The 18587-nt window shown below is 45.2% G+C and overlaps 1 long non-coding RNA gene across 3 annotated transcripts in view; it reads right to left on the bottom strand.

The window, feature by feature from the left end:
- Positions 1-18587, bottom strand: part of LOC137625887 (uncharacterized) — a 199960-nt gene that overhangs the window by 6604 nt on the left and 174769 nt on the right. For all 3 annotated transcript variants that reach the window (XR_011040934.1, XR_011040936.1, XR_011040937.1), the window contains exon 3: positions 15748-15822. This is a non-coding gene — a long non-coding RNA (uncharacterized lncRNA). The remainder of the gene's footprint in view (positions 1-15747; positions 15823-18587) is intronic.

Genomic DNA, 18587 nt, shown 5'->3' with positions numbered 1-18587 from the left:
GATCTCAAGAGACCTCGGCCAAGCAGGCTTCGCTCACTCCTCAAACCGTGGTCGTAGGCAAAGACCCTGAAAAGATCAGTTCCTCTTCAACCACCACCTACGTCGGTGATCATCCACACGGATGCTTCGCTAGAAGGATGGGGAGGCCACTCCCACCAGCGACAAGTTCAAGGAACATGGTCTTCCCTATTCAAGACGTTTCACATCAACATCTTGGAGGCCATGGCGGTTCTTCTCGCTCTGAAAAAACTGTCTCCTCGTCCTTCGATCCACATCCGTCTCACTCTGGACAGCGCCGTTGTGGTCAGATGTCTCAACCGTCATGGCTCACGATCGCCCCAACTCAACCAGCTGCTGTTACCCATCGGACAGGAAGAGATGGCACCTCTCAGCAGTTCAACTACAAGGATTCCGCAATGTGACGGCGGACGCTCTATCGAGGACAAGCCCCATAGAGTCGGAATGGTCCCTAGACTCAAGATCATTCTCCTTCATCTCTCGTCAAGTCCCGGAACTGCAGATCGACCTCTTCGCAACGAGCGACTACAACCAATTTCCTCTGTAAGTGATTCCATACGAGGACCCCAAAGCGGAAGCGGTGGACGCCATGTACATGGATTGGACCAGATGGCCCAAGATTTACCTGTTCCCTCCACCCAACCTTCTGCTGAAAGTCCTCTCCAAACTGAGAACCTTCAAGGGAACAGCAGCCCTAGTGGCTCCCATGTGGCCCCGGAGCAACTGGTTCCCTCTAGTCCTGGAGCTACAACCCAAGCTGATCCCTCTGCCGGACCCAGTTCTCTCCCAGCAGGTTCAGAAGTCGACTGTCTTCGCTTCATCAAAGAAAACCAGAGACCTTCATCTCATGATTTTCTCTCCCTAGCCGTGAAGAAAAGGTTTGGAATCTCGAAGAAATGTTTAGACTTCCTAGAGGAATACAAAACAAAGTCTACCAGAGGGCAATATGAGTCATCCTGGAAGAAGTGGGTGTCCTTCGTCAAGGCAAAGAATTCTACAGAAATAACCATAGATTTCTGGTATGTCCTTCTTCATTCACCTTCATGGACAAGGCTTAGCAGCCAAGACGATTTCCACTTGTAAATCGGCCTCGACAAGACCACTACTGTATGCCTTCCAGATAGACCTGTCCAACGAAATCTTTAACAAACTTCCGAAGGCATGTGCTAGACTTCGTCCTGCACCTCCACCAAAACCCCTCTCCTGGTCTCTGGATAAGGTGCTCCATTTTGCCTCTAGCCGGGACAATGAATCTTGCCCTCTGAAAGACTTGACTCAAAAAGTGATTTTCCTTTTTGCTCTCGCCTCGGGAGCACGAGTCAGTGAAATAGTGGCTTTATCTAGAGAAGAGGGTCAGATACAGTTCGCCGAAACAGGGGAACTTACCCTCTTCCCTGACCCAACGTTTCTCGCTAAGAATGAACTCCCTACTAAGAGGTGGGGCCAATGGAGAATCTGCCCTCTGAAGGAAGATGTCTCTCTATGCCCAGTAGAGAGTCTAAAGGTTTATCTTCGAAGAACTTCAGACTTTGACAGAGGACAACTCTTTAAAGGAGAAACATCGGGTAGTGATTTGTCACTTAAACAACTAAGGGCGAAAATCACCTCCTTTATTCGCAGAGCGGATCCTGACAATACACCCGCAGGTCATGATCCTAGAAAAGTTGCTTCTTCCCTAAATTTCTTCCAAGGAATGGATTTCGAAAGCCTATGATCTTTCACAGGCTGGAAATCCTCAAGAGTGTTCTTTAAACACTATGCGAAGAAGGTGCACGGAGTCAAAAGATTCGTGGTAGCCGCAGGTAGTGTATTGAAACCTGCTGCTTAGTGCTGCGTAGGACAGCGAGTTATTTCGGGACTCTAACTCAATGGGTGCCTGTGTTGACCCTAGTGCGATACAGTGATTTAAGTGCCACTTAGTGGCACGAAAGACACTTCTTCTACAAGGTGAAGTAACATAGACTTGAATACGTGTGCCACATGTTTATTTGGACATGAAGTGTATTGTGACTTAAAAGACTTTTAGTTCCTTTGGAACCCATGTGTGTAATGGCAAGTTTTCCTTTTCAGATTCCACACCCTTGTCTTATGTAGTCCTTAGTCAATGTTTATTAATTAATAATTTTATTGTAAATAATTTATCCTATTTCATATTATCGCGAATAGTTTCTTGAATAAAATAGAATTTTTGCTACCACATGCGCCTTATTTCGCACCTCTATATGAAATACACTACTGTTACCGAGTTTTATTTGCCCCTATTTTATCCTCTATTATAATTCATGTTATAATGCTCCTGTCTGATATAAGCTCACCTAAGAAAAGTGAAATATTTGTTCCTACACAAATAATTAACTTTCCTGATCTGTCTACGAGACCGACAAGATCCTCATCTACAGGTGAGTTTGTCTTCATCAGGATACTTCGAGATGTTCCTATCGTCCGAACAGGACTTCCCTGCCAGCGGGGGCAGGAAGCCATGTCATAGTTTATACCATTGGTAGTGACATGAAACGGAGATGTCACGGTCTCTAAGGTCATCAGACCAAATGAATATTGTTTTAAGTAGAAGACACCACCGAAATAGGGAAAATCCACGATACACTAATTCTCTGGTACACTTCCATCAGGACGTCATGGCTTGTGCTCAAAAAATTAATTTTGAACTTAGCGTAAAATCTATTTTTGAGTGAGATAGCCATGGCGTCCTGATGGACCAGCCCTCGTTCTCTATTCTGGCCAACAGGCCCCTCCCTTTCTTATTGTATCATGGAGGCTGACAGATATGCTAGATAGAATCAGGAATGAAACGCACTGATGTGACGTAAACCAAGATGGCGGCCGTTTGTTTACATCGCTAGGTACCCTAACGGTAACGCAGGAGGAGTTTTGTAACGGCTCCTCCTGATACTTGCCACACTTCCCCCTCGAAGCGTAAACGCTATGTGGGGTGCAGATAGCTATGTGGCGTGTCAAGCATACGTCCCCTGTTATTATACGATATCCTAAAGGGAAACCTTATGGGTGCTCGCGCCAGAAGTTAGAATTCTGTGAAACCTTTAGTTTAATTCTCTGGGAATATCACTCTAGTCATATTTACACTCGGGAAGCTACTGAAGGAACCTTCCATCAGGACGTCATGGCTATCTCACCCAAAAATAGATTTTTCGCTTCGCTCAAAGTCCGTTTTTAAAATTTGTGATTTTTTTTTCAAACATACAATCCATCACCTTTAATAAAAGATATCCTTAGGAGGGAGGACATCCTTATAACCAAACTGGCCGGTTTCCTAACCTAGGAAATGTTAAAGCACTTCGGTCCTGTACAGGAGCAAAAATGATAAATGTGTAAACCTCCTAACAACCCGAGCTTAAAGATGTTGGAGGTATTAGGCTAGGCCCCTTCCTAGGTGACTGATAGGTGGTCTTGAAAGACCATATGGTCATTATGAGAGAGCTTACATTTCATCATCCATCCTCCCCCTCGTCTGGGAAGATGGGGGCATATTTCATCACAACTTATCTGTAAAGAAGTTATTCAACCTGATCTTGAGGCCTAACTGCATCCAGAATCCAGTTCTGCAAATTACAAAACAACTGCTTCACCTCAAGGAAGGGGAAGAAAGAAGCGGAGAAAGGCCAGACATTTTTGTCCAGTGAGAGAGCTAGGTTTACAATACAATTTGTAGAGTAGCGATCAGAGAACCAAGGTCAAAGTTTTTTCTATATGCCGGTATATGTGGGTGACTTCAAGACTCCTGCCACTGACAGGTTCTTCCTGAAAGTTAGGATAGATCCAATTATCTCTTGCTCGAGACCAGGATGCCCTTTCCGTCTTCTCATTGGGTCAGCACGTCTGATCACCTTACTTCGCCAAAAGAACCTGTACTTGATTATCTTTCCTTACCCTTCCAGTGCTGAGAAAGACGCTCTGGTGTTCTCGTAGGTAGCGTTGTTGTCTTCATAGAGCACAGAATTAAGTCATCCTGAGTCTGCTTCACACTTCTTGTAAAGAGAAAGGAAAAGAACTCCTAATCTGGAGCTATGAACAGCTGGATTCTGGCTGGCACTAAATCCATATCGAACTTTAAAGGAGACCTTCCATTTGAGAAGTTCTAGTGGCATACAAAATATTGTGCAGTTTACCCACTTGCAATGCTGTGGCTAAGTATTGTGAGCAGTGTCTTGAGGGTCAAAATCTCATATGATGCTTGTCTCAAGGGATCTTTCAGGGTGCAATTAGGGTCCTGAGGACTCGAGTGACATCGCATTCAGGGGAAAGCAAGACTGTTCAAAGTTCATCATGAGCCAAAGAAATTCTCCCCTAAAGACTAAGCTCTTTAGTCTGAGACCTGGAGATCACTAAGAAGACAGAGAAGCTTTTTTGATGAAGGTAGATGAAGAAAACAGCATTCCATTGCAAAGAGGCTCATGAGACTAAAGAAATGTCCTTCTATGATGCAAATCACTGAAGATGGGCAGATCTCTTAGTACCTCAAAGAGGATCATTGGCATTTCCAACTACCGTGTTGGTACTTGGAAGCCATCAGGTTCATCCTGAGGACTGAAATCATCGAAGGTCATAAACATATCCAACTACCATGTGGTTCTTGGAAGCCACCAGGTTCATCCTAATTACTAAAGTTGTCAACAGTCTGTAGAATAATTGGCCAAAGGGCAGAGGCTTGCGTCCGAATTGTTTCAGGGGTTGTTGGGAGATGTCCCCGAACGCTACCAACCGGTCTGGAATAGGAAAAAGGGATTTTGACGAAGGAAAAATCTATTTCTGGGGAGAGACCTGTGGCGCCCGGTGAAAAGAGTCCTTCTTATATACCTTTTCTGATAAAACCTTCCAATTATACCAGAGAAAGATAAAAGCATGGAATGCTGAGGTTACAACCCTCGCGCGAGCACCTTTAGGGTGTCGTGTATAAAGCAAAGGCGCGTGAAATCCACTATTCACAGGTTGTCTTCCATTTAGTTAATTCCTTCGTCAAAGGGATGGGCCGATACAAAGGCCCTTGCCAACCACCAGCGCCACACCACCCACGCCACGACGCGAGCGCCATCTGAACAACATCCTTCTGTATTGGCCATGATGGCTTGGAAAGGAAAGGGTGGGATTGTGTAAAATAAAGGGGAAGGGTTTCACCGGGCGCCACAGGTCTCTCCCCAGAAATAGATTTTTCCTTCGTCAAAATCCCTTTTCTGGGTCGATCTGTGGCGCCGGGTGAAAATGTACCAGAGAATGCCTTCCAAGCCCAACAATAACTAATTTAAAGAGGGGAGAGAAACAACACCATGTAAAGAAAATCATAAATAATTAAGGTAAACAAACATGATAACAGGGAAGCCTCCGAGTATCAGAGGAAACATGCTACAAAACTGACATGGCTAAGAATATCCCAACCCTGTAACAACGGTAATCAATAATAGTTACAAACATAACCTAATATGTAATAAACTTAGGGCTAACGAACCACCAAGGAAGCGGCGTCGTGGTGCGAGTGGCGGGTAGGAGGGAGAAGAAAAGAGATGGATGAAAGGAAGAACAAAAGATCACTGGGGAGAGATACGGCTCCCAGCTGCAACTGTTGGGTATTTAAGAGCCTGTAAGTTCATTAGATAGTGGCGTTTGAAGACCATAGGAGATTCCCAACCCGTGAACTTTATAAGGTCATCAAAGTCCATCTTCTGGGGGAAATGATCCCGGATTGGTTTGTCAAACGAAGTATAGGATCTATAGCCTAATACCACGTATGGGAATGGTACCTCCTTGTTCCCTGATAAACAAGGGGCCAGACGATCGGGTAGCAGTCGTGGCTAAAAAGGCCCTGAGAGTGGTGACCGGACATAGAAAAGTATCTTGGAGAAGAGGAATAACTTTCCAAGGGGACCACCTATTTTGGGGGTTAACGGCCGAATCATATTGGCGAATTGTCGAGTCCCTTTTGACTGATTCGAGTAAGAAATCGTTTTCCGGTTCAATGTTCGAGTCTCTACGAGCTGCCAACTTCCTGTAGTCCACAAAGTTAGGGTTTTGGACATCCTTGAGTAATCTGACACAGTGAGTTTGGAATACTCGGGTCAGTTTGAGGAACGGAATCCGGATGGGACGGAGTTTCCACTCGAGGAGGAGAGGAAACCAACTGTTCTTGGGCAGTGAGGTGGTACTAAAACCACTGCGCCCCAGAAGGAGCGCAGTAGGTGTTAAAGTTTTTAGAAGATTCACTGGGAGAGATAGGGAAATCTTCCTCTAATGATTCCAATCCCGGGGTAATGCGTCCATGGCATGAGCCCGAGGGTCCAGGATTGGGGTCACATAACAAGGAAGTTTGTGATTGATCTGAGATGTGAATAGATCTACCTGGATGCCTGGAACGAACCTGAGTATCCACCGGAGTGAAATTCTGACTCCAGGGAACTCGTCCTGGATAGTGAGCCCGTTCTCACATCCTGGCCTCCCGCTAGGTGAGGTGCTGACAGGAATCAGTTCTTTTCTGTTGCCCAGGCGAAGAAAGTGACCAGGATCTGATTCAGGTTGGGTGACTTGGATCCTCCCCTGTTTCCGTAGTGTACCTCGTCTGTGCTGTCTGACACTACTCTGATGTGGGTCGACCTCGGAGGAGTCTCTCTCTTCAGGGTCAAGAACACTGCCATGGCTTCGAGAACATTGATATGGGACTGTTTCATGGCTAGTGACCAAGAACCTGAAACATCTGATGTTCGGAGAAATCCCCCCATCCACTTAGAGACACGGCTGAATGGAATGTCACTTGTGGAGGTGGGAATTGTAGAGGAACCGCTTTGGAGAGGTTCTTCGGTTCGGACCATGGGCGTAGTCTCATTTTCCCGACAGAGGGGATCTTCGAGACCTTGTCTTCTTATAGGTACTGTAGCTCTCTTTCTCCAAAATCGATTGATGTCTTGAGTTTGGCTTTTATTAGGAGATCTGTTACTGAAGTGAATTGGGAAAGGCCGAGGATACTTTCTAGGCTCTTTGGACACCTGTTTGTGCTTGAGAAATTCTTGATCTTGGAACCTATTCCTCTTACTTTTGGAAGGGAGAGACAACGTGTGCTTCGAAAGGTCCCACTGAATGGCTAACCATTCTAAGTGGCCTGATGGTCGCAGGCGAGACTTATGGAGATTGACCCGAAATCACAGGTTGTCGAGCGATCGAAGAAATTCCTTCGTAGCTCTGTTACCTTCTATGGCCGGCCGGGCCCAAATGAGCCAACCGGCCAGATAAGCAATGCCCTGTATCTCTTGGTTCCTGAGTTGTTCTAACACTGCCTCTCCCAGTTTCGTGAATATCCTGGGATCAATGTTGAGGCCGAAGGGCATGTCTTGAACACAAAGGCTTTCCTGCTTAGGTGGAAACCCAGATAAGAAGAGAAGTTTCGAGCTATAGGCGCAACCTAATAGCGGTCGGTAAGATCGACAGAGGTGGTGACGGTCCCACGGGGAAGTAAGGTCCATACCTAAGAGATAGTCGTTTGATTGCTTTTTCTTGAGTAACCCTGTGGTGTACTCTTTCAGGACGGGAGTGTATTTCTGGGAGAAGGTCACTGGCGGAGGAGGAGGACCTTGAGGCCATTTTCATCTCAAACCGTTAGAGACTATGCTATGATCCCACAGACCGAGTCCAATGGTCACGAAAGTGGTAATCACCCGGCGCCACAGATCGACCCAGAAATAGCATATTTGAAGTATGCTCTTCAACCGAGAGGAAAAGTGTCTGTCAATGGTAATCCCTGAAGAGCAAGAAGCATTTCTGCTCCTTCCATATATGGGCTACTCCAGTCCTACGTTGTGCCCCTGGTGGTTGGGCATGTTTGCTATAATATTCCTCCTGTATACAGCTCTACCAAATGTTGGCTCCCCAGGTGTATACTTGCTTTGCCAGTTTGCAAAGTTCTGTAATAATATATACAACCTTGCTTTCTGACGCAAACCTTAACAATTAACGCTACCAGGGGACTTATTAAACTTTGTTGGAAGGCAGTGGTTTTGTCCCACGGATATGTGCCCCACCTCTCTTATGATACGTCTGTGAACAGTAGCATCTTGAGGTAGGGAGTAGGGTGGATCTCCATTGGTGAGCTTCCCGTTATTTAGCCACTAGGTCAGATTTTCCCATACTTCTTGGTTCACTGGAACTGGAAGGTAGGGGGGGGGGGGGATTATTGGCTACTCACTGGTGATTCTTCAAACACCACTGGAGCGGTCATTGGTGGAGGAGCCCATATGGAATGAGCTTGTGGAACAGGAAATGCTTGGTTATACAGGAGGCTGCGCTTAACCCCCCCGAGTCTAGTGAAAGCATCTTCTGAAGTGTTTGTCAGCATACAGTAGACCTTTGCAGTAGTGGACCCTTTTATAACGGCTTTCAGATTTAATGGACTAAATCCAGATAACTATAGTTGAGTCCAGGTGGCATAGTAAAGGTCACCATAAGATAAAGTACTATACACAAAAATTACTTTTTAACAAAAAAATAATTATAATAGGAAAATTTTAAACTTGCCTGGTCTTGGTGAAATTAAGTCCTCAATAGATTTACTTACATATTTATAAATCTGCTGTTTACCGAGAAAGCAATAGGTTAACTGCGATATGGCAAGGTATTACTGTACTGCATCTTCATAATAAATTTCCTAATTCAGGAATAGTTCAATATCGATGAAATCAACTTTTCAATCTGACCCCGTTTGAGAAATGTAACCACTTGGCTGATCTTGTTTTCAGGCGATTTTAAGCTCAAAAAAATAACATAGTTTGCTTAATATAAGTAAAGATGATGTTATTACAAAATTTTACGGTATCCTTATAAATTAAAAAATCCCAAAGTAAATCCATTTTTGTTTTTCATACATACAAAGCCCAAAAAGGAAAGCATTGTTTTGCTTGTTTCATCGATAATCACAATGAACAAATGAAAGCACTTGACCATCCAATTGATAACTTAATTTTTTTAAAAGCTTTTAGTAAACTGAAAACTGAGGTAGTCTATAACATGATGGTATTTCTGCAATATCTGCAATAAGATATTTTAAATAAAGTTGGAAATTACATATACAGTATGCATTGTGTAATTTCCAAAGTTATTCAAAACATGATAAAATTATAATAAAGGTAATTAAGCTATTTTTTACCTTGTATTTTATTGGCACATCATAATAAATCGTCTATTTGTTGTGATTGGCTATGTCAAAGGACCCAATAACTCTAGCAGTAGTATCTCAAAAGGTGGTTGGTGCCATAGCTGACCTACTTCTTACTGTAGTAAGTATAACGACAATTGTAATGTCTTTACATGAAGAAAACCTATCCTCCACGTAGTCAGTCTTGTAATTTAGGATTCATCTTCTACTACCAATAAAAGATGATTGTTCCAATACGGAGTACTTACCTCGAACTACTTTCTTAGGAGTATCTGGGATCTCCTCCCAACCGACCAGAGTTTTGTGTAGTTTACCCTACTCCCGTTTTCTATGCGGGGTAACCTCTGGCGGAGTGATACGCGCCCTGAGGCGACCCCGGGTCAGAGAGCATGCTTGCTCAGGTCTCGATCTCCAGTAAGTTCTCTGGTCGCGTCGCGATAACATCTCAACACACACTCCTTTCCCAGTGCGAACCTTTGTGTCCTCGACCCCCTTTGTGTCTTACGTGGTCCCATTGTGTTCATTCTATACCCTTTCCCTCTGTATTCATCATGTAGGGGCAGCTTATGTTCTCCTACAGCCACGTGTCCGGAGTGCAAGTACTGGAACGAGGTGCAGTGGGTGTGCTACGGCACCAAGAAGAAGAAGGCGTCCAAGAGGTCACATAGGAAGCCAAGCCTCGCCTCGCCGCTTACTTCTCCCGATGCCTCGTCGAATAGAGCTTCTCAGCCACCTTCCCCAACCCAGAGTAGGGGACGAGGCAAGTCAGTTGCGGGGAAGAGGCCCATTGCTCTTCACCAGGAGTCTGAGATTTCTGCTAGTGGGGATGTTTTGTCGGTCCAGGCAAGGGGGGGGCCTGAGGGAAGGACGGGAGTGTGTTCGGAGGACGGAGTCCTGGTGCCAGCGGGGTCCGTCTCTTCCGACGACCCTACGTGCAGAAAGGCTGCAGCAGCCTCTTCCCCCGCTTCATGGGCCTGTTTTTCAGGTACGTCTGCAGCCGGGGGAGACGCCGAGAAGGACGACTCACCATCATCAGATCCCCTCGCATGGGCGCCGCTGAGGACGCCCTCCCATGAGACTGGAGGAAGAGTTCAAAGCGTGGTTCCCCAGCAAGAAGTTACCTCGCTCTCCCCCAGCGCCTTAAGCAACACTCCCTCCCGTCTTCCTGGAGCCTTCGTCACCTATGAACCGATACTAGGAACCACCAGCGACGCGGGACGACTCGGACCCTTCTGTGCGGCCCTACAAATCTTCGGGCTCCTCTTTCGAGTCATACTCTTTCTCCTCGGAGGATGGATCGCCGAGGGACCAGTAGAGGAGGCAAGAGAGGTCCCGCAGAAGGAGGTCCCGTTCCAGATCTCGCCACGACAGGAGGCACCGCTAGATCCCCCAGAGGGAGGCACAGAAGAAGCCGTTCCCCTAGGGAGGAATGGGTGCGTGTCGCCATCCCACGCAGCCACCTCCTGGGAGCTTCAGCAGTTCCGGGTACCTCTGGCTTGCTACCAAGGGCGTTCTCCCGCTCCGAAGTACGTGCCCTACAGCAGGTCCGAACGTCGGTGGGAATCCTCACTTCAAGCTCCAGCAGACCGGCATAAGTCCGCGAAGGTTCCGGCTCCTTCCGTTCAGCTGAGAGTCGCGCCTTCGGTCTGGCAGCCGTGTCCCAGCCTCCAAGACTTCGACAGGCCGGTCAGATCGTGAAAGACAACCAGCAGCCACGAGAAAGACCGCAGCAGCTTGGTCCTCCGTGGGGAGAGACAAGTCCAGGACGGAGGCCTCCGTCCCAGCGACGATACCCGTCCTCCATCCAGAACTGCCAAAGTCGTACCACGACAAAGGATGCCTTCACCCCAAGCAGAGCCCCCCGTCGTAGGTGCTCCTTCTCAAGCAGAAGAGCATCCGACGGAAGGCCTAGGAGGTAGCACGGAAGGCTCAGCGGACGAGGCCTCTGCGTACAGAAAAGTACTAGCCCTCATCAGACGGCACCACAGGCTAGACGAACAGAAGCCCGCGACGGATGAGGACTGGCTCTCGGGCCTCAGCAGGTTTGTAGATACCCCAGTGCAGCAGAGGCTCTCACTGGCTGGCTCCCTAGAGCTACTTCGACATCCTCGCGGTACATCTCCTCCAGCAGACCCGATCATCGACGGAAGTCATCGCACCAGGTCTCGGTCGACAGACATAAGCCCGTGAAGGTTCCACCTTCTCCTGCCCAGCGGAGAGTCGCCCCTTCGGACTGGCAGCCTTGTCCCGGCCTCCGGTTCTTCGATGGCCCGCCCTGAACGAAGGAACCAACCAGCCAGCACAGGGAAGCCCGCAGCTCTATGGATCTCTGCGGGTGCTCCATCCGTCCAGTGGAGGCAGCCGCTGGCTCGACCCGGCAGCATGGCATCCATACCCGGTACCACGACAGCTCCTTTCAGGCTTCGTGGTCAACCGCTGGTATACCAGGGTACTCGCACCCCACGGATTCCCAGGGAGGGGGGTAGACCCATGACGGATACCTCCCTCCCGGTGACTCCATCCGTGATGGAGCCAGCCGCTCCATCGTCCCGGCCAGCCCTATCCAAGCATCGAAGGCGGCCGCTGACACACCCATGACGGCTACCTCCGTCCCGGCGGCTCCATACGTGATGGAGCCAGCTGTGCCATCGTCCCGACCAGCTCCATCCAAGCATCGGAGGTGGCTGCTGACATGGCAGGGTACTTACACCCCACGGATTTCCCCGGGAGGCAGTAGACCCATGACGGCTACCCCCGTTCCCGACGGCTCCATCCGTGACGAAGGCAAAGTGGCTTTCCCCCTAGTGGGTCGAACTGGGCTATTGCCTCTCTAGTGCCTGCCTCAGTGGCCGCTGGAGAGGCCCCCTGCACTTCTGCCCAGTGTCTCTTCGGTTCTGTAGAAGTTGGCATACGTAATCTTTACCTTGCGTGCCCCCCCCATAGAGGAGCTTCGACTCCACAGTTAGCCTTCAGACCCTCCTACTCGGGCTCCAGGAGAGGGCGTTCAGGCCGCGCCTCTCGAAGGAGGTAGGAGAGGAGGCCCCCTACTCCTGCCTCAAACGATCTTGGCAAGCATGGCCGGACCACGGAGCGGATCCGTGAACCGTAGCAGTACTAAAGGAGGGGTACAGGTTGCCCTTCCTAGCGGACCCCCACCTCTGATCCCAGATCAACAGGCGGAGTGGTTGGCACCCAAGGACCCCTTGAGAGTAGCAGCATTGCAGGAAGAAGGCTCGGCAATGCTGGCGAAAGGGGCAGTAGAACCAGTCAGGAACCCGGGTCCAGGGTTCTACAGCAGGCTCTTCCTGGGGGAGAAGGCGACAGGGGGCTGGAGACCGGTCATAGACCTCTCAGCCCTCAACAAATTCATGCGGAAGACCGACTTCAAGATGGACACTCCGAAGTCAGTCCTAGCGGCCTTGAAGGAGGAGGACTTCATGATGTCCATAGGCCTCAAAGACGCCTACTTCCAGGTCCTTGTCCATCCCTCCAGCAGTTAGTACCTAAGGGTAAAATGGAGTACCCAAACGTTGCAATTCAAAACCCCATGCTTCGGACTGTCAACAGCCCTCAGGGCTTCACGAGAGACTTCACAACAGTTTCAGCCTGGGCATACGAACAGGGCGTCCGCCTGATTCAGTACCTAGATGACTGGTTGTTGCTTTCAGCCTCAGAGGAAGTACTGAGGGAGCAAGGCGCGAAGCTCATTCAGTTCTGCAACGTCTTGAGTATCATCATCATCAACCTGGAGAAGTCCCAGCTGATACCCTCCACCAGGATGACCTACCTAGGGATGGTCCTAGACTCCCGGTTGACGAGGGCCTTCCCCTCTGCGGAGAGACTGGACAACCTAGAACAGATACTTCGGCCCTTCCTGTCGGCCCAGCCCAGGAGAGCCGAGGGCTGGCAAAGACTGATAGGACTCCCCGCACAAGATAGTCCCGGTGTCCCCGGAGACGAAGGAAGTCCTGGAGTGGTGGCACGTCAGAACAAACACCCTCAACGGAATGCCCGTCGCAACCGACCCTCCGGAGATGCTCCTGTTCATGGATGCATCCAAGGAGGGCTGGGGTGCCCATCCTCTCAACAAAACGGCAAAAGGAAAATGGGAAGTCGAGGAGACAAACCTGCACATAAACGTGCTGGAGATGATGGCCGTACAAAGGGCATGCCTATAGTTCGTTTATCTACCCCGGGGAAACACCATGGCTCCGATGCGCGGCAACGCCATGGTGATGGCGTACGTGAAAAAGCAAGAACTGAAGTCGAAGGAACGGTGCAGTCTCACGATGGAGTTCCTAGAATGGGCCGAAGTGGAACCTAGATTTATGTTTACTTTAGGCTCAAGAGCCTTTAAATATGCGGCCCGAGACTATACAACAAGCTCCCACGAAACATTCGAATGATTGAAGACACTAAGGCTTTCATGAGGAAACTGTAGACTTTCTTATTTCATGAGTCCTTTGACAGTGACGATTTAACAGTAAATGAACAATACGTGATATGAAATGTTAAATACTATGAACGAATAAGGTAAAACGACAGTGGAGGTCCTGTAGAGAGCGCGGTTCCCCTGCTGTATGGGACCGGAAAAGCAGCCATCAAAGTAAAGTAAAGTAAACTAAAGTAAGATGACAGAATGGTCCCCAGTCCCAGGCGTAGCGGGGTGCTAAGAATCTCCCGGTTTATAAATACTAGAGGAAAATTTAAAATAGGTAATTGGAATGTTAGAACCATGAATCAGATTGGGAAGTTACAGCAAGTGGAGAGTGAATTTATGAAATATAGTTTGGATATCTTGGCGCTAAGTGAAACACGTAAGAGATTGGTAACGAAACTTTTAGACCATGGCAATACATATATCTACTTAGGAAGATCAGATAGAGTTGGAAGAGAAGGGGTAGGAATGACGATGACACCAAGAGCGAAAAGCATTAACTGAGTGGAGAGCTGTAAATAGTATACTGTTACTAGCAAAGTTCAAATCAAAGCAGTGTAACATGAGTATTACAATTTGCTATGCCTCAACAAAAGGATTTCGCTGAAGAAAGGAAAGATGAATACTATGAAGAACAACTACAGAGGTTAATAGATGAGATCCCTGAGAGATATGAAAGCTGTGATTGGCAACTTCAATGCTAAAGTTGGAAGAAATAATCTAGGAATAGAGAATGTGATGGTTGTCAAGGGTCTTGGCAAAGTTGCCAATGAAAATGGAGCACATTTCATAAGTTTGTTAAGCAAACAATCTTGTCATTGGAGGTACTCTGTTCCAACACAAGAACATCCACAAGTATACATGGACTTCACCATGAGGCAATTACAAAACTCAGATAGATCACATTGCCATTAATAAAGAGAGAATAAGGACTGAGAAACCTAAGGAGCTATAGAAGTGCAGATATTGGTAGTGATCACTAGCTCCTCATTGCTACAATGAAATTAAATCTGAAAGCACCCAACAGCATGAGATTTTAACAAAATATATAAAACGGAAATTTACTAATTTAAACAATTGATTTAAAAAAAAAATCTTAGCTCTGATCAATTCAATGAAGCATCGTTAAGCAAGATATCCCCAAAAGGGTCTTAGATGAATAATTTGAGGAACACTGTCATTGGCTCACGTACAACACAGGTTTGTAATAGGGAACAATAGCACTTGTTTTCAGCCTTCAGACTTTAAAATAACGCGAAAAAGAAAAAAATAAGCCCGTAATAATAAACCACTCACCATCAATCACGCCTACTTCACTCTGCTCTAGTGTTTCTCTGTCAATTTGGATGCCGATCTCTGGCTTTGTTGAGTCTATCCTACATTTCCATTACTTGAAAATAATCATTAAATATTTCTGGATTCTGATTAATTTACACAAAGTCAGCTTACCTACAATATTTTACTTTGCAGAAAAATATGCATAAAAACAAAGGCAGGAATTTGTTGAGCTGCTTAGGAATGAAAATGACTCGAAGAAACGATTTGAGTTAGGAATTTCTTATGCAAATGTGAAACGAAAAGGAACTGATGCCACATGATAAAACTGTTCCTGCATCTTCTGTGGCATATAAAATACCATGGGAAGATATGTATGGCCACCTGCACACCTAAGGAAGTTTTGGTTTGGTGGGCAGTTCATATTCTAAATGTTCGTCCTTTGTTATTAAAGTAGTTACAAGTGCAAGCTAAAGAGAGTGGTTTGGTCATCGAAAAAATATGAAAAGTCAAGAGGAAAACACCAGACTTTGGTGAACAATCAGCTGAAATTAAAATAAGATAAAGACCCTTTTGATAAACCAGTAAGGAAATAACTCGCGAGAGATAATCTAATCATCTGGTATGAAAACTTTCAATAAAGAGATAACTTTAGTCATGAAGTGTCCTGAGACAACATATCGAGATCTGGAATTAGACATTCAACAAAAGGCAAATTTTTGTCCAACAAATTAGAGTCAGCAGCTGAAGACCAAACAGAAGAACAATATATACTCAAAACAATGTAGAATTTAAGAATGAAAACATTCTTCAGGATAGATTGATCACCAAAAATCTTAAAAAAACTTACCCAATAAGCCATTCTTTTGTGCAGCTGAAGAAGAAACAGACCAAATTTGTTTCAAAAGTAACTTCGAAATCATGCCTGAAATTTTGGAGGTATATATAGTTAAAGAAACATTATCAATGCAGAGATGTTTTGTTAGGGTTCAACTTTATGCCCTTTAATTTACACCATGCACTAAATTTAGCTAGATCTCTATTAAGGGATCCTACAACATTCAGGAGATGGAATCGATTCGATTTGCGATGAGCTTGTTTTCTAAGACAAACCACATTATGTGTATATTGTATGAATAGTATGTATAGAGCAGTTATTATTATTATTATTATTATTATAATTAGTACTTGCTAAGATACAACCCAAGCTGGAAAAGCAGGATACTACAAGGCCAAAGACTACAACAAGGAATGTAGCCAAGTGTCGAAAGGAAATAAGGAGACAGATATAATGGTGTGCCTGAGTGTACCCTTAATTTTAAGCATAACTCTAACCCAAGACAATGGAAGACCATAATACAGAGGCTATGATACTACCTAAGAATAGAGAACAATTGTTTGATTTTGAGTGTCCTTCTCCTAGAAGAGCTGCTTACCATAGCTAAAAGGCTCTTCCACCATTACTAGGAGGAAAGTAGCCACTGAACTATTACAATACAGTAGTTAAGCCCTTGATTGAAGAATAATTGCATGGTATGCTTAGTGTTATTAGGTGCACGAGGAAAGAGGAGACTGTGTAAAAAATAGGCCAGAGTATTCGGTGTATGTGACTGTCGGCAAAGTAAAAAATGGGCCATAACCAGAGAGAGATACAATAAGGACCCAACTCTCCAGCAGTCTCTAGTAGTAGTATCTACACGGGTGGCTAGTGGCTTGGGCAACCAAAACTATGTGTAGGTTCAATTATGATTTGCCCCCTGCTTAATTCAGAAGCAAAGTCCAATGCTCTTAAGCCATCGTTATAGGTAGAAACAGAATTTACCCACTCCCTATGGTGAGCATTGACATCACCAAGAACAAAAGATGCCCTTCTATCATCATCTTGTATCTTGATCATAATGGAAAAAAGACAATCTAAAATAGAATCACTCAATTCTAGATTCCGGAAAGTTGTTAGCTCTTCCAAAAATTTTTATTCCCAGCATCTCATGACATCTACATTCCCACGTCCTAAAAATGGCATCCCATTTCAAAATCATTGGTATCTTAAAAAATGAAACGAGGAGCTCAAACGAGTGCCTCTTTTGAGAAACTAGAGTTTCTGAGCATTTTAAAATACCATACTGTCTGGGAAGTAACTGTAGTGTCTTTAATATTGCCATGCAGTTCACGAATATTGTAATACATTAGATGACACTGGCAAAGTCTAGGACGCACTGGTCTCCGATTTTTTTTAATCTCTTCAGACAGAATACGAACTAAAGGCAATAAAAAAAGTCTTATCGTATTTGAAGAGTCTTAACAAAAAAAAAAAAAAATGCATACGACTTTAAATAAATCGATTCACACACCTCATAGACTAAAGACAAGCTGTCGGATAAAATTGGTCAACATGGAGGAGCAGAAACACCATGCAAGGCCTAGTACCCTTCAATGTAGCCACTTTAACTGAAGGAAGGACAGTAATGATGGTTTGGAAAATAAATAAGGAATAAAAAGAAACATGAAAATGCAACCTCTTGATAAACTACCAGTCACCCATGGTCCTTCTATTAAGCCTGTCCAAATCACCATTAAAAAAAAAAAAAAAAAAAAAAAGGAGTCAACAGAACACTGTACCCGAGTGTACCTTCAAACTAGAGAATTGATCAAACTTATTAAGAATAAAAGCTAATAGAAGAATAGAAGGATATACTGTAAGTAACATTCTTCCTCGCTCAAGGGTTAAATTGGTGCAGTGTTGTTGTTTAGTGGCTGCTTTCCTCTTGGTAAGGATAGAAAAGACTTTAGCTAAGGTAAGCATCTCTTCTGGGAGAAGGACACTCCAAAATCAAACCATTGTTCTCTGTTCTTGGATAGTGCCATAGCCTCTGTACCATGGTCTTTCGCTGTCTTGGGGTGGAGTTCTCTTGCTTTGGGGCACGGGGCACACTATTCTATCTTATTTCTCTTCCTCTTGTTTTAAAAGTGTTTATAGTTTATGCATGAAATATTTATTTTAATGTTACGGTTCCTAAAATATTTCATTTTAATTGTTAGTTAATATCCTTATAGTTTCCTTATTTCCTTTCCTCACTGGGATATTTTCCCTGTTGGAGCCCTCGGGCTTGTGGCATTCTGCTTTTCCAACCAGGGTTATGGTTTAGCAAGTAATAATAATAATAATAATGATACACTTCCACCAATGAGCGGCATTTTCTATGGGTTATAAATAATAAAAGGCAATTTGAAATGGTATTATCTAGTCTATCAATATTGGAGATTTCGAAACGTCTGAAATCTGAAGTCTCCAAAAAACAGAGAGAGAGAGAGAGAGAGAGAGAGAGAGAGAGAGAGAGAGAATGCGTAGACACACAAGCTTCACCGAAATCATGACTCTTCATCACTAATCCTGTATGGATAGTTAGAAAGCTGGAAGGTAAACTTTATCAAAACGAGACGTCTGTCTTTGTATCATCAAGACTGGTCATGTATCGGTCTTAGCTTTAAATATCTTTGAGATTTTTAGCCTACTTTAGGAAATGTTTCAGTTTCAAGAAACTTCCCTTGATTTTATTTGTACACTAAAAATATTGAGTCATTTTTACAATTAAATTTCTATATCACATTCACATTCACGAGGAACTCAATTTATCAGAAAATATTTATTTAAAATTGCATTAGCATCGTAGAGTTCTTTCAAACTTATTT

The sequence above is a fragment of the Palaemon carinicauda genome, chromosome 33, assembly GCF_036898095.1.
Source record: "Palaemon carinicauda isolate YSFRI2023 chromosome 33, ASM3689809v2, whole genome shotgun sequence".
Taxonomy (NCBI): Eukaryota; Metazoa; Arthropoda; class Malacostraca; order Decapoda; family Palaemonidae; genus Palaemon; species Palaemon carinicauda.
Note: the sequence above shows the minus strand (reverse complement) of the source record. Positions and strands in the feature narration are given on the sequence as shown.